Below are 20,440 nucleotides of genomic sequence, written 5' to 3'. Positions count from 1 at the left end.
ACTCGCTTGCAGAACCTCGTCACACCCCCTATGATTTTGCTACCGACGTGGACTAGGACCTCTAGATGTTCACCCTGCCATTTACAAATGTTGTGAACTGTATCCTGGTATCCGGGAAGAAAAATACCACGTGGTTTCATCTTTTCCGTTCTCCTAACTAACGAGTTCATCATCACCTGAGATTGCCTCTTTTCCAATCACCGTTTCCCTTTTGAGCCACAGACAAAACATCAGTGCCAGTCCCCTGACTCCTATGGCTTTCCAATGACAAGCTCTGCTCCTCCCTCCTAACAATATCCAACACGGTATCTCTTGTCTTGAGGGGAACGGTCACAGCGTACTCTATTTCATAAATTGATGCAAAAATAAGGCATACCGGGGATAGACTTTCCTTTCTTGAGACGAACTAGCAATGAAAAGCAACCGACATTACATTTTCCGTAGAATATTGCTTTGCACAAAACTCGGGATTGATCATCATCGTGCAATGTAATTTCTGTATGTATATGTCTGTTAAAGCCGAATATCTAATTAAAACCCTTTCCCTACCCTCCCACCGCATTTGATTAAAAACGATGTCAAATTATTAAATATTTTAAAAAGCTGTATTTATGTCGATTCAGTGGAAAGATTCTCAAGTTTACAAAACCTCTTCGGTGATAGTCATTCATGCTTTACAGTCAGATATTTATATTAATAATAGCTGTAGTTCGCGGCAATGCAGGAAAAAAAAAACAACGCAATCCCGGAGGAAAATACAAGTAGACAGGTGGCCCAGGACCGATCTGTGTTCATTCCCCTCTCAAACAGATAAATGGCTCTGGATGCTGTCACGCAGGTGAGAAACTGCGAGAAAATTCAGCAGTCTGATGAACAAGTAGGCAACTAAAAGATAGAGAGGACTCTAATTTGGTTTTGATAACACTTTTAATTGTGACATTGATAAAGAGCGAGAGTACGGCGCCAGCTGAGACACGAGCTGGGATGTCACCATGGAAACAGCTCAGAGCGGTTGAGCTAACGGACGGCTGGAATTTCGAATGTATTATAAAAAAGTTGAGGCTTTTCGTCTGTTAACGGCAGAGGAGACACGACACAGGGGAGAATTACGGAAGCTACCCGAGAAACCACTAGTGGAGTTTAAGACCACCACGAGGGTGGAGGCCACGGTCCGATTAATTTCGATTAATATATGTGTGTATGTGTGTGTATATATATATATATATATATATATGTGTGTGTGTGTGTGTGTGTGTGTGTGTGTGTGTGTGTGTGTGTGTGTGTGTGTGTGTGTGTGTGTGTGTGTGTGTGTGTGTGTGTGTATAACCTGTATCGTATTATCCGGTTTTAATGATATTAATTCGTAGTCATAATAAATATAGTCTTAATTTATAGTAAACCAGACTCCAGGTGTGTTCCATTTCTGCTGGTTCTTTTCAACTTGTCACGGGATAAGTGACAATGCTGATGAGGCAACGTCCTCTAATGAAAGAGCATCAACAGACATATGCGTTATATTATAACTTGCCTTTCTGTATAGGAGACGGGGGTAAAATTGGGGGAAAGTGTTATAATAGCTAGTACACTGTGAATGGATTGTGATGGGAGTCGACGAGCGTTCTTTGCACATAAGTAAGTCCTTTAATGATCTAGTTGCTCCCAGCGTCTTGGAGTGCCTGGAGGAGTTTTCCAACGGGGAGAGTTGAGACAATAAAGTTAAAAAAAAAGGAAATGCAAAAGGAAATGCAAGACGAAATTAGTGACTTGGTCATACATTAAGCAGTTTTCACTTTGCCATTAGAACTAACTTCGGTCATCAGTGCAAGCTCATCAATCAAACTTCTACCTGATTCCCGAGCAAAGCTGCCTCGCAACCTCAATTAACCCACCATGATCCTCCTACCACCAATGTAAGGCGACAGATTTTATATTAACCAGTCAACCTGGCAGTCAGCACGTCTGGGATGCTCGAAATGAGTCACGCAATCAAAGGGATAAAATGCAAAATCCAAACTGCGAGCACATGATGTCAGATTTAATCTAGTAGCGCTAGGTCAGAGATGCAGAAGCGCTACTCGCAACGCCACCGCGCCCGCTTGCTACGGCTCATTGTCTCCTTCAGTTAATGATGTTATAGAGTAATTAATAAATAGATGGTAGTTTCTTATTCATATATTTTATTTTGCAGCTCAAGATTTTTAAATTGTAGATAGCACGTTTTGAAATTTCTTCGAGTGTCATATAAATTTCCAATCAATGGCAAAGTTTTCCAGAAGCAGGGTCTAAGCAAGACTTTATACCGCCTGCGTCATTTGTTCTGGAACTCCGGTACCCATTTACCTGCCACATTAATTTAAATCGCGCCCCATCCCACATGCAGCACCACGAAACCTTACCGTTAGGGTATTATTCCACCTCAAGTTCAGGTTAAAAACCGTCTGGCCTGTACAAGTCTCACCTTCACTAGAAGAGGCGCAATGATGCAATGGTGTTAATGGTGAACTGGTGTCGTCAGGTACTTGCTGAACTCACTGTGAATATTATAGGCTGATTGGCCTTTCAGAATTCAAATTTAATTTTCATTCAAACAAGAAATCGGCCAATCAATACGGCAAACGAAACAAAGTTTATCCGAGGCCAAAATTGAACACAGGGTACCAACATTCACAGACAGTTCAAGGCACATATAACACATATTATAAAACAAGCATATATAAGATAACATAAAAATACACCCAGAATAAAAAATATAGCCCAATTCCTTGAGACAATGACTCTTGCGGTAATCAGCGGTCGAAAACAACACGGCTTGTCTTCTGCCGAGCGAACATTGTGGAGCATTGCCGATTCCAGTCTGGACGACGCGTCACACCGCTACCGGCTCTGACGCTTCTATCCTAGACGGCTGTAAACAGGCAACACCGCAGCTTGAAGCATTGTTCTCGGTACAACCGAAACGGCCAGATGCCCGTACCGTCCGTTATTAAATCATCGAATCCGACTAGAAGCACTCCACATTACCAGTACCTAATAGAGGCTTACAATCACAAGGAACTCGACTAAGACCATCACTCAGTGTTAGACTGTACACCTCCTACGCCCAACAGCGCCTCTGATGCCTCTTTAGTGTAAAAGGGTTTCTTATTGGTGTAAGGGGGTTTCTTATTTTTCTTTGTTACTGCGTATTTTAATCAAAATGGCTTCTTTGTTTTGTTAAAGTGTAGGAATGCTTCTTCGTTATGATAAGTGTTTTCTCTCGCAGTTTGTTTGGCTTTAGAATTACTGATAATGAGGATTGTATTTATTTGTTAACCAATTGGGATTAATGCTATTCTCTCTTCTGGAGTCTGTAAGCCATTGTTGGCGGACTTTTGGGGAGTCGGCGCGAGGGGGTGAGATAGAGAGGACGCGAAGCTGTAAGCTGGCGACGGAACGGGCCCCAAACGGACGTCCGAGGCCAGCATTTTCGGCGAGGAGAGGAGACGAAGACAGTCATGCGGGTGGTGCTTGGTTGATCACTTCGGGTGGTCCTGAGCTGCGAGTCGAGGTGGTCTGAGGGGATCGAATGGTGGCCAGAAGATTTCGTTAATTGTGCTCCAACGGTTGTGCACGAAGTGGTTTGGACTTTGATAAGTTTTGGAGCCTTTTCTTTATTTTCTTTTCGTTCATATATATTGTATCGTTATTAATCACTTAGTTCTAGTAATCTCTATAACGTGTAATCATTTAATCCATATGGTGTACTGCCTGTTATTTGGCGGGGTTGGGACAGCACACAGCATCCACACAAGCTGATTATCCAGCTTGGCGGGGCCGAAGGCTGCTCCCCCAGGACGGAAGCGAGCTGAGCGAGCCTGAGGCGTGCCACGGGGCTATATTAATTTATCCGCCAATAAACATCTCGCTGATTGTGGACATCCGCTGTACTCTAAATTCTTAATGTCCACCAAGGTCTTGTAATCACAAACAATACGTTTAAAAAGCACTATGAAACCTTTCGTTGACCGCGTAGAAGCTGCTTCGATCGAACGCCCCACAATCACAGTGAAGGCTTTTCTCTTGATTGGAAGCTATGTTCCTCTGATTTCCAAAAAACACTTATTACTGTCTTAAAATACCATGATAATATAGAAGTATCTCCTTAGAAGTTTCATCTGACTATTGTGTGTTTTATAGACATAACACGGGCTATTATTTTTTTTTCTTCAGCTGAAGCTGGCAAAACTTGAGGCACAGGCATAGCCAAGCATACTCATTTTTTTTTCCAATTGTTAGGAACATTTGAACTATTCCAGTGGCGCTTCGTATTGTGCCTTTCCAGAGATTTACATAAATATTGCTGTGTAGGCCTAATTGTTTTATGCTGTTGTGTAGTGACTTTGGGACAATGTCTTCCATAGATTTTTTAATTTATTTTTCAAATTCAGATATTCCTGGTGCATCCAATTATTGATTTCTCTACGTTATGTGGGTTTGGAATGGCTATATCTATTAAGCAAATTGTCCTTGCTTGATTATGCTGCATTATTATATCGGGATTGTTGTTACGGATTTTCCTATCTGTAATAATAGATCGGCCGTAATATCCGTTGTGGGATTCTGACTCTGAAACTGGATCAGGCTTGTGCGTATAGTGAGGAATAGTGTCTTTTATTAGTTTGTATTTTAAAGCAAGATTTTGGGGAATGGTGTTTACCATTTGATGGTGCCTGTGTAAGTAATCAGATGGAGCTGCTGCAGGATGCTGCAATATGTCGGATTATCTCTGGTTTCTCTTGGCATTTTCTGCATTTATTGTCATGAATTTGTTGGTGTTTTATTATATATTTTTGACCATTCTTTGTGCTAACTCCTGGTCTTGTTTTGCAGCAAGCACCCTTCCGTTTCTGGGAAGAGTTCTGCAACTCTGAGCTGGGCGATCAGCGCTTCCTTTTCGACATCTGGTCTGCTGTGATTGGCTGGATGCCTACCATGGAGGGACATGGTCTTCCATTAAATAACCTCTTCTTTTATACTGATAATTTCTTCATTTTCTCGGCTCTAATTTTATTTAAGATAAGTGGTGTGTACGTCTTAACAGAATTTCATGCGCTTGCGGGGAGTGCTGAATCCTATTTTCGTTTATTTAAAATATATGCTCAGAACGTTTATCTGACGGTTGTGTATTTTTTATGTCTGTTATTCCTCTTCTTCCTTTTATTCTGAGGTAATGTTGATCTAAGCGCGATCGAGTCTACATAGCGTTTTCTAAAATGTGCTACTTCAGTTCTTACTTATTTGTAAAATTTCCACAACGGTTTCAAACTATATTATGCCAAAGAATACGTTAATATGAGTATGTCGAAAATGTTTATACTGTTTATAATATTTTTGCTATTGAGCTCTGTTTAGTAGATTTTCTTAAGACTTGCAGTACATTCTGTCCAAGGTTTTCCCTGTATACACTATGATCTTTTTTTTAATTGTTGACACCCAGGATATCTATGTTTCATATTTCTCCATCAGGTTGTATTGTACCTTGTTGCTCCGTTTTGTAATGTATCAGCTCAATTGCATCTTTCTTTATGTTTAATGTTATGCTCTTAACCAGTCGAATGTTCGTCCATGTACTGAAGGTGTGTCAAGGTATCATCTGTTTCGTTGTTTCTGATTTGACATCCAATCTTCTTCCGATTCACTAAATCAGAGAGGGAGTTTAAAGCTAGACAAAACCATCGTGCGCTTAAAGAGTCGCCCTGGAAAATGCCTCAGTTTATTTTGTAAACAGTGATTCGTGCATTTTGGCTGTTAATAAAGAGAGTGATTATATTACAAGAATTTCACAACTTTATATGCACTAAGAATTTGTATTAACCATGAGTGTGGGACAGAATCAAATGCTTTTGGGTAGTCAATATAACGTCATGAACGATTACTGCTTTCCCGCCGGGCTTGATTTAGAATTATCGGATCTATTATTTTCTGTTCTTTACTTTCTTTCATGTCCTTACCATATCCTTTCAGCTCCTCTGTAAGGATATTGTGCTTATCTAAGTGACTTGTAATTAGTTGAGAGATGTTGCAGTTTTATGTAGGGTGATATTTTGATGGGTCACTTGTGGTTTCTCCTTCAGGTAAGAGGTATATTTTACCTTCTGTCAAAAATTCGGGAAGTTTTTCAAGATTTTTAAGAAAGTTGTTGATATGTATTAATGCTTACGGATGAATACAAGTAATTCCATCTACGTGCATCATGTCCACATCCCTCCATCTTCACTACATCCCTGAGCCTATCCAAACGTCATTAAAAACCTGTAACGCGTTTTCCTCTACCACCATGCCAGGCAGAACATTCCAAGCAATGATGGATAACCATGGGAATTAGAACGCTGGGAATCATTTTAATAAAAGTAACACAGATCAGTCCAGGCATTACAATAAATAATAAACAAGACAATAGGCACAGCAGAGGTCAGTAGGTTGGCAGTCCGATGGCTTGGGGGAAAATCTGTTACATAAATAATCAGCTGAATGGCGGAGTCCGGGATTCCTTCCATTTCTGTACTCCCGCCGAGTATTTCGTAGCCACAGATGCAGTCCAATTTAATGTCCATTGGAGAAAAGAAACGGACGGGCGAGCAGGCTGGCTAGGATTTGCTTTTTGCCTGGCATGGACTCCGGCCCGCTTGTCTCGTTTCCGCTTCCTCGGACACCGCTTACGATATGCCCACCTCTGGTCACCGACATCAGGCGTCTCTGAGGACAGCAGGCCCGATTCCCTCAGCGAGCAGACTTTAGAGAACAGAATGGACGAGAGGGCCGGCAGGCTAGTGCTTACTTTTCTCCTGGCACGGATTCCTGCCCGGTCGCCTCACTTCCGCTTCCACGCACACCGCTTACGACGTCCCCAACTCCGGCTACCAGCATCATGCGACTCCAAGGACTGCAGGCCCGATTCCTTCTGCAAGCCGAGGTCGCGCAATCTAACCAGCAGATATTCATGAAGGCTTGTTTTTGGGCGATTTCTGTATTGTAGCAATAACTGTTACTATTTAGTAGTTACCTTCTGACTTTTTCCCCCATATCCTTTGTTGCCATCATGCATCTTACTTTAGGAATATGCTTTTTGAATTCATATGACGTTTGTTCTTGTTCACAGCTCCCAATTCATGAATGAACAATATCTGCTTCTTAATCTGTGACAGCTGACTCCTTAAACTTCGTCAGAGACCTGCTGCTCCTGGACTTCATTGATGTGGGAAGCAACTATTCTATTTCGTCTGTCCAGCTCTTCTGACATGTGGTAGATGCCTTCAAATGCCTCCTTTCATGATTCTAACCTCCAGTGAAGATAAACGTAATCCAATAAATCTCTGTTCATACATCAGTGCGTGGTGAGTACTTGAAACGCTCTGCCTGGGTGGTGGTACTGGCAGATGCAATAAGGACATTTAAAAGAATCGTTGATAAGCATATGGAAGTAAAATAAATAAGAAGGGTTATGGCCTGTTTAGGGGACAGGTTTAGCTTGACGTGAAGATTGATTATATGCAAGACACAACATCGTTAGCAGAATGGCTCCTATGGTCAATGAAATTAACCCAGATAACACAAACGTGACTTCAATTAGCGCAGATCTGGGAATGTAATAACTACTAGGAATACACTCAATGTGTTTGTAAGGATAAGCATTTGGATAGGAATTTCATGCTCCTTTTCGAAACATTTTTCCCATGGAGTAAAATAAACAAAAAGTATATTTCGGAGTTATTAATATAACTGACTGCAAGGACAAAGATATAAGGAATACTATGTGCCCCAAGCGCAGTACCGTTTTTATCTATCTATCTATCTATCTATCTATCTATCTATCTATCTATCTATCTATCTATCTATCTATCTATCTATCTATCTATCTATCTATCTATAAATCTGTCTATGTACATATATATATATATATGTATAAAACCGTCCGATGCTTTTGTGTATTTGTGTACGAAGAAGGAAATGATGTTTCCTTCTTCCTATCTATCTATCTATCTATCTATCTATCTATCTATCTATCTATCTATCTATCTATCTATCTATCTATCTATCTATGTATCAGTAAATCTGTCTATGTACTTATATTTTTTTAACCGTCCGATGCATTTGTGTACGAAGAAGGAAATGACGATAGCAGCATGTGTGACGTTTGATTGAAATAAAACGAACTTTTACTCAGTTAGCGTTAAACTAATTTGAGCTTCGAGAATAAATGGAACAAAATGGTGCACAGAAATGCAATGTCATTACAGAAATATAGGTGTCATAACGGTTATTGTAGTTTCGGCAAGGTATAAACTGTACGTTGGATAAAATGTTTTTTTTTAATAAACCAGAAATTATTTATTCACAAGTGTGAAAATATATTATCTGCCTTGATTCCGATTTTCCATTTAATATGACATTACAACTCCACTTTTTAACCGTCAGATCCATTTGTGTATGAATGAAGAAATAACGACGATATGCAGCATGTACGACGATTCATCCAGCACTCTTCATTTCCTCGATAGAGAGTTTAATCTTTCGTGTTGCATTCTGCCGACTCGAATGAACAAATACCCGTAGTACAATTCCCTGGTTCCTTTCTGTGCATTTGGAAATCATACTTCCCTTTTATGCAAATACAGCTGACGAATAATTTAACTCGTGATAGGTCAGAGATATCACCAGTTGATACAATAATTGGACATGCCGCAGCTAGACTTTCTGTTCATGAGTCGAACTCGGTATGAATTGCAGCTAGCACTGCATTTTTGGCACTGTACTTATTTTACACAGAGCTCAAGATTAATCGTCGGTGGAATGTGATTTCTGTGCGTATACCCCATCAAGCCGAATATCTAATTAATATCCTTTGTCCAATATTTGATTAAAACGATTTCACATTATTTATTTGAGTTCAGTGCAAAGATTCTCAAGACTACAAAACCTCTTCGGTGATGTTATTCATGCTTTACATTCTGTATTACGAATCAGTAGAATTCGCGACAATGCAGAAAAATAAATATACAACGTAATTCCGGTGGGCTGCTAGACAGTGCTAGCCGAATGCGACCATGCAATTGTACTGGAGTGCGAGTGACAATAGACAATAGACAATAGGTGCAGAAGTAGACCATTCGACCCTTCGAGCCTGCACCGCCATTTTGAGAATTTCTTGTTGAAAATTTCTTGTTAAAATGAGAAAAAAAGTAATCTGAGTTTATGCCTTTTCTCAAACTGTGAAAATTTTTCTCAAACTGTACGACTGTGGATACTATGGGGGCAGCATCCTCAAAGGAGAAAATATGAACAGTCTGTGATATAATTACTTTTCTATATAGCAGATGTGTGTCGAATTGGGAGCGGGGAGGAAGTGTTCGAATTTACACATAGACTGCGAATGGTTTGTAATTGGAGATTTCAAATGTGAAGAATAAGAGGTCCAATAAATGTGTTACAAAAAGAGTAATTCCAACACGAAATTAGAAAGCTGGGCAAGACATTGAAGAGCTTCGAACTTACTTTGGCTGTCAGTGCAAATTCAAGAGTCCGACCTTCTACCTGATTCCCAGACAAGGTTACCTTCACAACTTCAATGAATCTACCATGAACTCTCTACCAGCAACGCAGGGCAGTATATTCTATAGTAGCCCATTTGCCCGGCAATCAACATGTTTAGGATGGTAAGGAAATAAAATGCAAAATCCAAACTCAGAGTACATGTTTAATTCCGTTGCGCTTGGGCACAGAGGCATAAGCACAACTAGCAACGCCACCGCGTCACCTTGCTGCGGCTCACTGCCTTCTTCAGTTAATGTCAACAATATATTATAATTAGGAAATGAATGGCAGGTCCTTGTTCATATATTTTATTTTGCAGTTCAATATTACATATTTGGAGCTAGCAAATCTTTTAAAAATTTCTTCGATTGTTAAAGATATTTGCAATAAAAGGTAAGAACGGATTGAGCAAGACATATGCCACTTGCATAGGTTTTTGTGATCACTATACATTCTGGAAATGCTGCACGAAATTGACTGTGGACGTGAGTGGCACAGCAGCAAACGTTTATTCCATCGCGGCTACTTTAGGAAAGATATTTGGAAAACTAATTTATATATTTTTAAATCTGCCATATTTTATTGCGTTTCTTTCTCTTTCGTTTATATACTTACATTGATGTGTGCATTTCTAAAATAAACAGTTCATTAATACCGTGATGCTTCGTTAAAAATATTTCATCTGATTGTTTGAATAGTTCAACCACCACTTGACCTTCAAATAGTCCAAAGCAATTGTTGCGTGGCCCACAGGATCGGACTTCTGATTACTGTAACATATCATTGACACAGACTAATGTATGTTACCGTCGCTGGAAGCCATGTGGTATTTCTATGATGTTTAACTTTAAAGCACAGCCACAGTGTCAAAGGTCCTTTTCATGCTATAATAACCAGCATTTTGCTCATTACAATTTACAGAATATAATTGCTCCTTTTGTTACGTACTCGTGACACGTGACAGTGGTACCCTTGTCACGTGACTGGGGTTGACGTTATACTGGACTTGAGGTAATGGTCTTGTGATGGTGGAGTGACGTCATTTTCCCGCCAATAGAGGTCATGTGACAGGTTTTTTTTACAGGGTATAAGAGGAGGACCCCACCCTGTGGGGAGGGGCAGTTCGTGGCTGGATTTGCCAAGTTGACTTCATGCCACTGCGTGATTTAATGTGATGACGCAGTTTAGTTGAAAAATGAAGTTTTATCTAACGCCTAAAGTTTAAAAGGTCATTGCCAGCAGTTTCTTTACAATACTGCTAGTGGAGAGTGAAGATAGAATTTCGGGAGTTAAAGATCGAGGAGAATCGAATTTTGACGGTGGAATGGGTTCGCCCTTGTGTGATCCACATTCGGAAGGATTTCGTTGACTGTTCTCGTGTTAATCTCTGCGGGATAGCAGAAGTTTGAGGACAGTGTGGAAGAAAAGGTCAGTGCCTTTAAACCGTTACGTTTTATAAAATTCTACGTGGGAAGAGTTCGACGCCGGGGATCGAAGGAAAACGACGTGGAAGAGAATTTAAATCGCCTTAAAAAGTCTTTCCTTTTAAATGGACTGAGCATTTTGAACTTCTGGCAATGTCGCTTTAAACAACTGTTTTTGCAACATCGCTTTAAGAACTATTTGAGCTGCATCGCTTTAAGAACTGTTAAGCTGCCGCACAGCAGCTGTTTTCCGGTTACGTTAGTGTTTGTTTACTTTTGGGGGGTTTGTTTTCAGTGTTTAATAAACGTGTTATTTGTTATAAAAACCCTTGCCTAACTCACATATATTTATTGTTGCCTGAATACGTAACACTTTCATGTTAAATCTGAAATAAGGGTCCTAATGAGTACAAGTTTTCTATGCAACAAATTGAATTCTACAATTGCAATGTAGAATCATGTACTTTGACTTCCGGATTACTCGCTCCGTGACCTGATGCATCACCAACACTCACAAATCCTTGCAAGTAGAACTTCCTTGTTCCTTAAAAATTTATGATGTTTGATTACGCGCAACTGCAGAAAAAAATCACTGAATCACCAAATAGCAAAGAGTTCAAAACAGGAAAGAGATGGTTGGAGGTTGAATCAAAAACACTTCAAGGAGAAAGCAGTCCAGGTAGTCTCATTCTCGCGCTTTCTTCGATTTCATTATTGTAGCGAAAGCAGAACCTGTTTCTACTCTTTTGTTGCTAATCGGCTTCATGATACGTCCCTAGTCCTTCGCTTCACAAACGATAGAAACGTTAAATTCTGTCAATTTTTCAGCCTGTCAAAATAATTAAACATACCCCAAGGCTCGAATAATTTTGTAAATGTTTTTTTTTTCCATAATGTATAATCCTTTCACTTCTTTCCTAAAAAATCGCTGCTCTTAGTGGCTTCAACATTGTTATGTTTGTGCAGCTTGCTCTTTTTGAGATTTCAATAATGACCTGTATTATGTTCTACTCATTCTTATTCTGTACTATTTCCCCTTTAGTACTAAAGAGTACGATGGCTACACCTAACCAGATATCAAGATGTGTATTACCTCTACTCAATTTCTCAACCTATGATAACAATGTTAAAGGATCGTGCACTTTATACTGCTAAAAGTCATCTGATTAGAGTTCTTTTAGAATTCCTCTCTTCAATGGACACTACATTTTTTTCATTTATCAGCTCTTAATCGTAACACTTTCTTTTTCAGCATTAACTTCCATCCTCATATTTTCCGCTAATTGCACTTGTCTGCATATATCCACCAGTAATCTGTTGCTATCTTCTGTGTAACCTGTTATGCCTCGAAGTTTCCAGGGTTTTGTGTAATTACAAACAATTATTCTATGCCCAAACAAACGCGACATCTCATATTGGTCAGTACTAAATAATGAAGTGGATTTCTTGACATTACCTGGAAAGCCAAAAACGTCCAAAATAGTGTAGTAGATGGCAGTAACGTCACGCCAGCAATTTGACCATGCATTTTCTGGCAGTATTTCTTGAACGCACACGGACTCGTAACTTACTGACATGCATTGGAGTTCCTTATACATTTTTTCTAAGTCCTATCAAGTAATTAACCCCTATTACTGTTGTAACACATGCACGGCTTTATGTCATTACTGTAATTAATTATGCTGACGAAACACACATATTACACCTGCCGATTGCTCATTTACTTTCGACAGCATAAATATGTTTCATGATAAATGAAATAATCACTTGATTTGGTAGTTCTCTGGGTTAGTTTACTGATTCACTGAAGGCAGCTGATAAATATACAACACACACAATATGCACACAAAATATGCAGCCGTCATTCAAAACTTGTCCCTGTCTTATTTGATATATTGACGGCAGTCCACCTCCTTCTACTACTGAATGCTGAGCGACGACTTGCGGTCAATTCAATGAAGTTATACTATTGTCCTCCTTCGATAACTTAAGTTCAGAGAACTGTGTCCTTATGAAGACAAGTGCAGCTTTCCGATTTTGCCAGAATAACCCAGTTATTCGGGACAGTTGGTCGGGAAGTGCTTCTTTGATGTGGGAAGCAACTATCTTCGATTTCGTCTGTCCAGCTGTTCTAACATCTGGTAGATGTCTTCAAATGCCACCTTTCTTGATTCTAACCTCCAGCGAAGATAAAGGTAATCCATTAAATCTCTGTTCGTACATTAGCGCGTGGTGAGTACTTGGAACGCACTGCCTGGGTATGGTACAGGCAGATACAATAAGGACGTTTAAAAGTATTTTTGATAGGCATATGAATGTAAAACCAATGAACGGTTATGGCCTGTTTAGGGGTGAAGGTTTAGCTTGACGTGAAGATTGACTATATGTAAGGCACAACATCGTGAGCAGAAGCGCTCCTATGTTCAATGTACGTAACCCAGATAACACAAATGTGACTCTCATTAACACAGACTAGGAATACATTCAATGTCTTTGTAAAGAAATGCAATTCGATGGGAATTTCGTGCTCCTCAAAGAAACATTTTCCCATGGAGTAAAATAAACGAACAGTATATTTCGGAGTTATTATTTTAACTGACTAAACACACACACACACACACACACACACACACACACACACACACACACACACACACACAGACACACACACACACACACACACACACACACTGACACACACACACGTACATACATACATGTTTGACTGAAATAAAACGAACGTTGATTCAGTTAACACTGAGCGAATTTGAGCTTCGAGAATAAATGGAACATAATGAGGCATAAAAATGCAATGCCATTATGGAAATATAGATGTCATAATGGTTATTGTAGTTTCTGGAATGTATATACTGTACATTGGATGAAATGCATCTTGTTTTCTTAATGCAACCAGAATTTTTTTATGCATAAGTGAGAAAATAAATTACCTTTCTTCCGGATTTTGCATTTAATATGATATTGCAATTATACTTTTTAACCGTCAGATGCATTTTTGTACGAAGGAGGATATAACGTCGATAAGCAGCGTATACGACGATTTAGCCAGCACTCTTCATTTTATCAACAGATAATTTACTCTTTCGTGCTGCACTCCGCAGTCTCAATAATCAGGAATGAATAAATACCCGTTGTACAATTCCCTGGTTCCTTTCTGTGCATTTGGAAATCATACGTCATTTTTTATGCAAATACAGCTGACGGATAATTTAAGCCGTTATAGGTCAGACATTTCACCAATTGATACAATAACTGGACATGCCCCGGAGAGACTTTCCTTTCTTGAGTCGAACTCGGTATGAATTGCAGCCAACACTGCAATTTTGGCACAATACTTATTTTGCTCAATCCTCAGGATTAATCGTAGGTGCAATGTGACACCTGTGCGTATCCCTGATGTTCTTTGTCCAGAATTTGATTAGAACGATATCACATTATTTAATATAAGATACCTGTTTATTTAGGTTCAATGTAAAGATTCTCAAGACTACAAAACCTTTACCGTGATGTCATTCATGCTTTACATTCTGTATTAATAATCAGTATAATTGATGACAACTCAGAAAAAATATATACAGCTCATTTCCGATGGGCTTCTAGACATTGGTAGCCATTTGCGACCGTGCAATTGTACTGGAGTGCAAGCGGATGAGGAGGGCGAAAAATTACAACATTCCAGTTAAAATTTAAAAAAAAGTGAAATCTTGACATGCACTAAGTGTAATGCGTACCTGCTTTTCCAGCAACTCTTGCATTAATTTCACTAGTTTTGCAAACTTGATCAAATGACCTGCTCTTGAAGCTAACCTCATGAGAATATTTATGGTAACTAGGCCAGGTTATTCAGACCCAATCAATTCTTTCCAACCTTACAGGAAATGAAAATCAAAGAAGTAACTAAAGTTGCTGGAAATCAGTAATACTACAGAAAATGCTGGAGAAAATCTCTGACCATTTGGATAACTGCAATTATAGTTGCATTCATAATGGATCATAGCAATGCCGATGACTCATAGATACTTATTTCAATGAGCTGTCACAACAAACATGGGTGACCAGCAGAGGGGGTAGTAACATGCATGGGGTGCATGAGTAATCTGAGTTTATGTCGTTCTCAAACAGATATAGAGCTCTGGATACTGTGGGGAGGACATCCTCAAATGAGAAAATATCAACAGTCGGTGATGTAAATATTTTTCTCTATAGCAGATGTGTATGGAATTTGGGGGAGTGTTAGAATTGACACATAGACTGCGAATGGATGTAATGGGAGATATCAAATGTGAAGAATAAGAGGTCCAATAACGGTGCTACAAAAAGAGTAATTACAACACGAAATTAGAGAACACCACACACAAAATGCTGGTGTAACACAGCAGGCCAAACAGCATCTATAAGGTGAATTACTGTCGACGCTTCGGGCCGAGAACCTTCGTCAGAACTAACCGAAATTAAAGAACTGAGTAAGACATCAAAGGGCTTCGAACTTACTTTGGCTCTCAGTGCAAGTTCATCAGTCCGACCTTCAATATGATTCCCCAACAAAGTTACCCTCACAACCTCAATGAATCTACCATGAATTACCTACCACCAACGCAGGGCTGTAAATTCCATAGTAACCAATTAGCCCGGCAATAAACATGTTTGGGATGGTAAGGAAAACCGGAACATCTGAACTATTCCCGCGAATTTAAAGGGATAAAATGCAAAATCCAAACTCAGAGCACATGTTTAATGCCGTTGCGCTTGATCAGAGAGGCATAAGCACAACTCGCAACGCCACCGCGCCACCTTGCTGCGGCTCACTGCCCTCTTTAGTTAATGTCAAATTATATTGCAAATAATAAATGAATGGCAGGTTCTTGTTGGTATATTTTATTTTACAGTTCAAGATTATACATTTCGAAATAGCAAACGTTTCAACATCTCTTCGATTTTTAAAGTTATTTCCATGCTATTTCACTTTCAAAGCCCAGCCACAGTGCCGGAGGTCCTTTTCATGATATAATAATCAGGTTTTGCTCATTACAATTTACTAAACATAATTGCTCCTTTCAATTCTAAGCTGTAGTAAGGGTCTGAATGATTAAAAGTTTCCTATACAGCAAATTGAACTCTATAATGGCAATGGCGAAGCATGTACTCTGACTTCCGGATTACTCGCTCCATAACCTGATGTATCACCAACACTCACAACTCCTTGCAAGTAGGGCTTCCTAGTTCCTTATAACCATCAATCTACCAACATTGACAAAAAACTGTACTGTTTCTATTTCCTATGGTTCTATGTACTGCCCATAACAAAATAATCAGAAGAAATAAAAAGTCTGGGAATTTTTTTTTTTAATTACACATTTCGATCGTTAATCTTCCTGATATCAATTGGGAACGCCTTCATTTTGCCCCTTGTATTATAATTCAAAATGGTGGGCAGGTTGTAGGGGAAGATCCTGACAGGGAGTATGTATAAGCATTTGGAGAGACATAATCTGATTACGGATAGTCAGCATGGCTTTCTCATGGGCAGGATTGAGTATGTAACAAAACACAGTAATGAAGGCAGAGCAGTTGATGTCGTGTATATGGATTTCAGTAAAACATCTGATAAGGTTCCCCTTGCGAGGATCAGTCAGAAAGTAATGAGGCCTGGAATCTATGGAGTCCTTGCTTTGTGGATCCACAATTCGTCTGACCATAGAAGGCTAAGAGTGGTTGTGGATGGTTCATAGACTTCAGGAAGGACGGTGACCAGTGGTGTTCAACGGGGATTTGTTCTGCGACCCATCTTGTTCGTGATTTTCATAAATGACCTGGATGAAGAAGTAGAGGGGAGGGTTAGTACGTTTGTTGATGACAGAAAAGTTGGGGTGCTGTGGATAGTCTGGAGGGTTGTCAAAGGTTACAGCGCAACATCGTTAGGATGCAGAATTGGGCTGAGAAGTGGAAGAACCCATTTAAGTGTGAAGTGGTTCATTTCGTAAGGTCAAATTTGAAGGCAGAATAATTTTAATGGTAAGACTCTTGGCAGTGTGGAGAATCAGGGAGATTTTGGGAACCGTGTCCATTGGAGACTCAAAGCTGCTGCGCAGGTTGGCACCGTTGTTAAGAAGGCGTAAGGTTTGTTGGCCTTCATCAGCTATGGGATTGAGTTCAACATCCGTGAGGTAATTTTACAGCTATAAAATCAGAGTTAAAACCCATTTACAGTACTGAACTCAGTTCTGGTTACCTCATTACAGAAAGGATGTGGATTCTATAAAGAGAGTGAAGAGATTTGCAAGGATGTTGCCTGGACGGGAGAGCATGCCTAATGAAAACAGGTAGAGTGAACTTGGTCTTTTCTTCTCAGAGTACGGAGGATGGTGGTGAACTGATAGAGCTGTATAAGGTGATAGGATACATTGATCGTGTGGATAGCAAGAGGCTTTTTCACAGGGTTGAAATGGCTTGCATGAGGGAGCATAGCTTTATGGTGCTTGGAAGTAGGTACAAAGGGAAGGCCAGGTAAATTGTTCACACAGAGTAATGTGTGCGAGGAATGCACTGCCAGCCAAGGTGGTAGAGGCGGATGCAATAGAGTCTTTTGAGAGACACATAGATAGGTACACGGAGCTTATAAAAACAGAAGTCTATGCGGTAGGTAAATTCTTGGCAGCTTCTAGAGTAGTTTACATGGTCGGCACCTTATAGGCTGAATGGCCTGTAATGTGCTGCAGATTTCTATGTTTCTATGAAAATAAAATAAAAAATTGTAATTTTTTTGAAGAACGATGCAGCCACGAGTTCATTTCTACAAATAAACAACATGCTATAGTTTTAATAGGTATTGAGAAACACAGAAATTCCAAGGGAGTTCACCTTAATTAGTCCAACCGGCGTCAGTCACGATTCACCTTCCCTGATTGGTCCATATTTGATGCAACTAGCTTGTCTCATTAGTATTTTAACGGCCATATAAAGGGATACTATAATTGTACGATATCAAAAAATCGACTGAAAATCAGAAAAGGAATATCTCGTTTTCTGTTAAAAATGCACGGACACGTGACGGGATTGTTCTATGCTATTTACTACCTTGTTCTGGCAGTTATTGGTGTCCCAGGTAAGATCCTATGATCAAAAATTGTCATATTGTCAGTTCCATGTTACAGTATGTTTCGGCTCTTTGATGCAAGTAAATATTATGCAGATCACTACCGACAGTTTATGCCACTTGATAAATCAGAAATTCATTAAAAGTTCAAACGTGAATTTATTTCGCCAGAATTAATAAAACAGAACGTTTTTAAGATTCAGATGAGAGATATCAATGTGTTTCACTGTGATTTATGAATCCAGATTCAATACCCTTCACTATAAATGTGTGCAGAAAAGAAAATGTTACTTCTTTGGGGAAGATGCGATTCTCCTTCTGGTTTCCATGTCTGTGCTATAGGATCAGATATTTCTGGAATAAACTAATTGAGTTACTAGTAGACAATCTATAAAGCCTGGCTATGAAACTGCAGCTTCGATGAGCAATTAATTGGCTTCAGTTTAGGATTTATATTGTTTATTCTAAACAGGTAACTTGGTGACGATTATAATCCTGTTACGTGGAAATTGCGGTCTCTCCAAATGCATCACAAAATATCTTGTTGGCATGGCAGTAACGGATCTCCTGGTCCTCATTACGGCAGTGATATTAAACCGCATCAGAGCTATTTACTTTCCGCTTTCTTTCCTCTCAATTACACCAGTCTGTAGCCTCAGAATCGTTATGATCTACATAGCCAGAGACAGCTCGGTCTGGCTAACCGTCGCTTTCACTTTCGATCGATTTGTAGCCATCTGTTGCCAAAAATGGAAGGCAAAATATTGCACAGAGAGAACTGCTGTTGTCGTCATGGTGACGGTTTGTGCTGTGAGCTGTTTGAAGAACATTCCCATGTATTTAATATATGAGCCTTTATATGTAGTCAACAATGTACCTTGGTTCTGTAACATCAAGCAAAGCTTTTATTCCGATATTTCATGGATTGCTTTTGACTGCATTGATTATATATTGAACCCATTTGTCCCCTTCTTCATGATGTTACTCTTGAATGCATTGACTGTTAAACACATCCTGGCGGCCAGCAAGGTCCGGCGGAGATTACGCGTTCAAAATAATCAAACCAAACAGAACGACCCAGAGATGGAATCTCGGAAGAAATCCATTGTGTTGTTGTTCGCTATCTCCGGTAGTTTTATCATGTTGTGGACGACCCATGTCATAAATTTCTTGTATGTGAGATTTACAAACAGCAACTACTCTGTAGGCTCCAACCCCAATGATCCAAAGTTCATTCTCCAGGAAAGTGGAATCATGTTGCAACTCCTGAGCTGTTGCACCAACACGTGTATTTATGGTGCGACCCAACGGAAGTTCAGAGAGGAATTCATGAAGGCACTGAAATACTCATTTAATCAAATTACAAAAATAGCAAAGTAATAAAAGACCAAAAGCAGCTGACGTTTCAACATCTATATTTCCTTCTGGAGATAACTGACATTTGCTGCTGGTGGCCAGGAAACAGAGGCTCCTCCTAATCTTGGAAAAAATAAATTACCACTTGTGAAGCATGCTGCTGCATAAATTGTCTTGCCGTTTGCTGCCTGCAGCAGTGTAAATGTGCACGGAATATTTTCAACACTGTTAGAGCGACATTATGGATACATTGTGTATATTGGTCGGCTTCCTTTGTTCTATGATGCACTTCATAAATTGCTATCATATATAGAATTTCACTGTGCAGAACCTCCAATCACAATCTTTGTCGCTTATTTTGCAACGGTGTACCTCCTGCAAATTTCCTCCCATAAACCATAAGAATATAAGACCATCAGATATACGACCAGTATTAGGCCATTAGGCCCATCGAATTTGCTCTGTCATTTCACCATTGCTAATCCAATTTCCCTCTCATCCCTAACCTCCTGACCTGTTCCATGTCCCTTCATACCCTGACCAATCAAAATCTATCATCGTCTGCCTTAAATATACATAAAGCCCTGGCCGCGACAGGTGCCTGTGACAAAAAAAAAATCCACAGATTCATACCTCTCTCGCTAAATAATTCCCGCTCATCTCCTTTCTCAAATTCTGTCGCCTTTGGTTTAAAACTCGCCCACCACTGGAAACATCCTTTTCACATCCACTCTGTCAAAGCATTCCACCATTCGATAGGTTTCAATGAGGTACTCTGCCCTATTCTTCTGAATTTCTGGTGAATCCACGCCCAGAGCCATCAACCGATCTTTATATGACAAGCCATTCAATTCTGGAATAATTTTCCCAAACTTCCTTCGAACACTCTCTAGTTTCAACACATCCGTTTTAAGATAAGGAACCTGAAATTTGGTCATAATACTCCAAGTGAGGCGTAGACAATTCTTTATAAATTCTT

Source organism: Hemitrygon akajei, chromosome 25 (assembly GCF_048418815.1).
Source record: "Hemitrygon akajei chromosome 25, sHemAka1.3, whole genome shotgun sequence".
In the NCBI taxonomy this organism is placed as follows: Eukaryota; Metazoa; Chordata; class Chondrichthyes; order Myliobatiformes; family Dasyatidae; genus Hemitrygon; species Hemitrygon akajei.
This window is presented reverse-complemented; position numbering follows the sequence as displayed.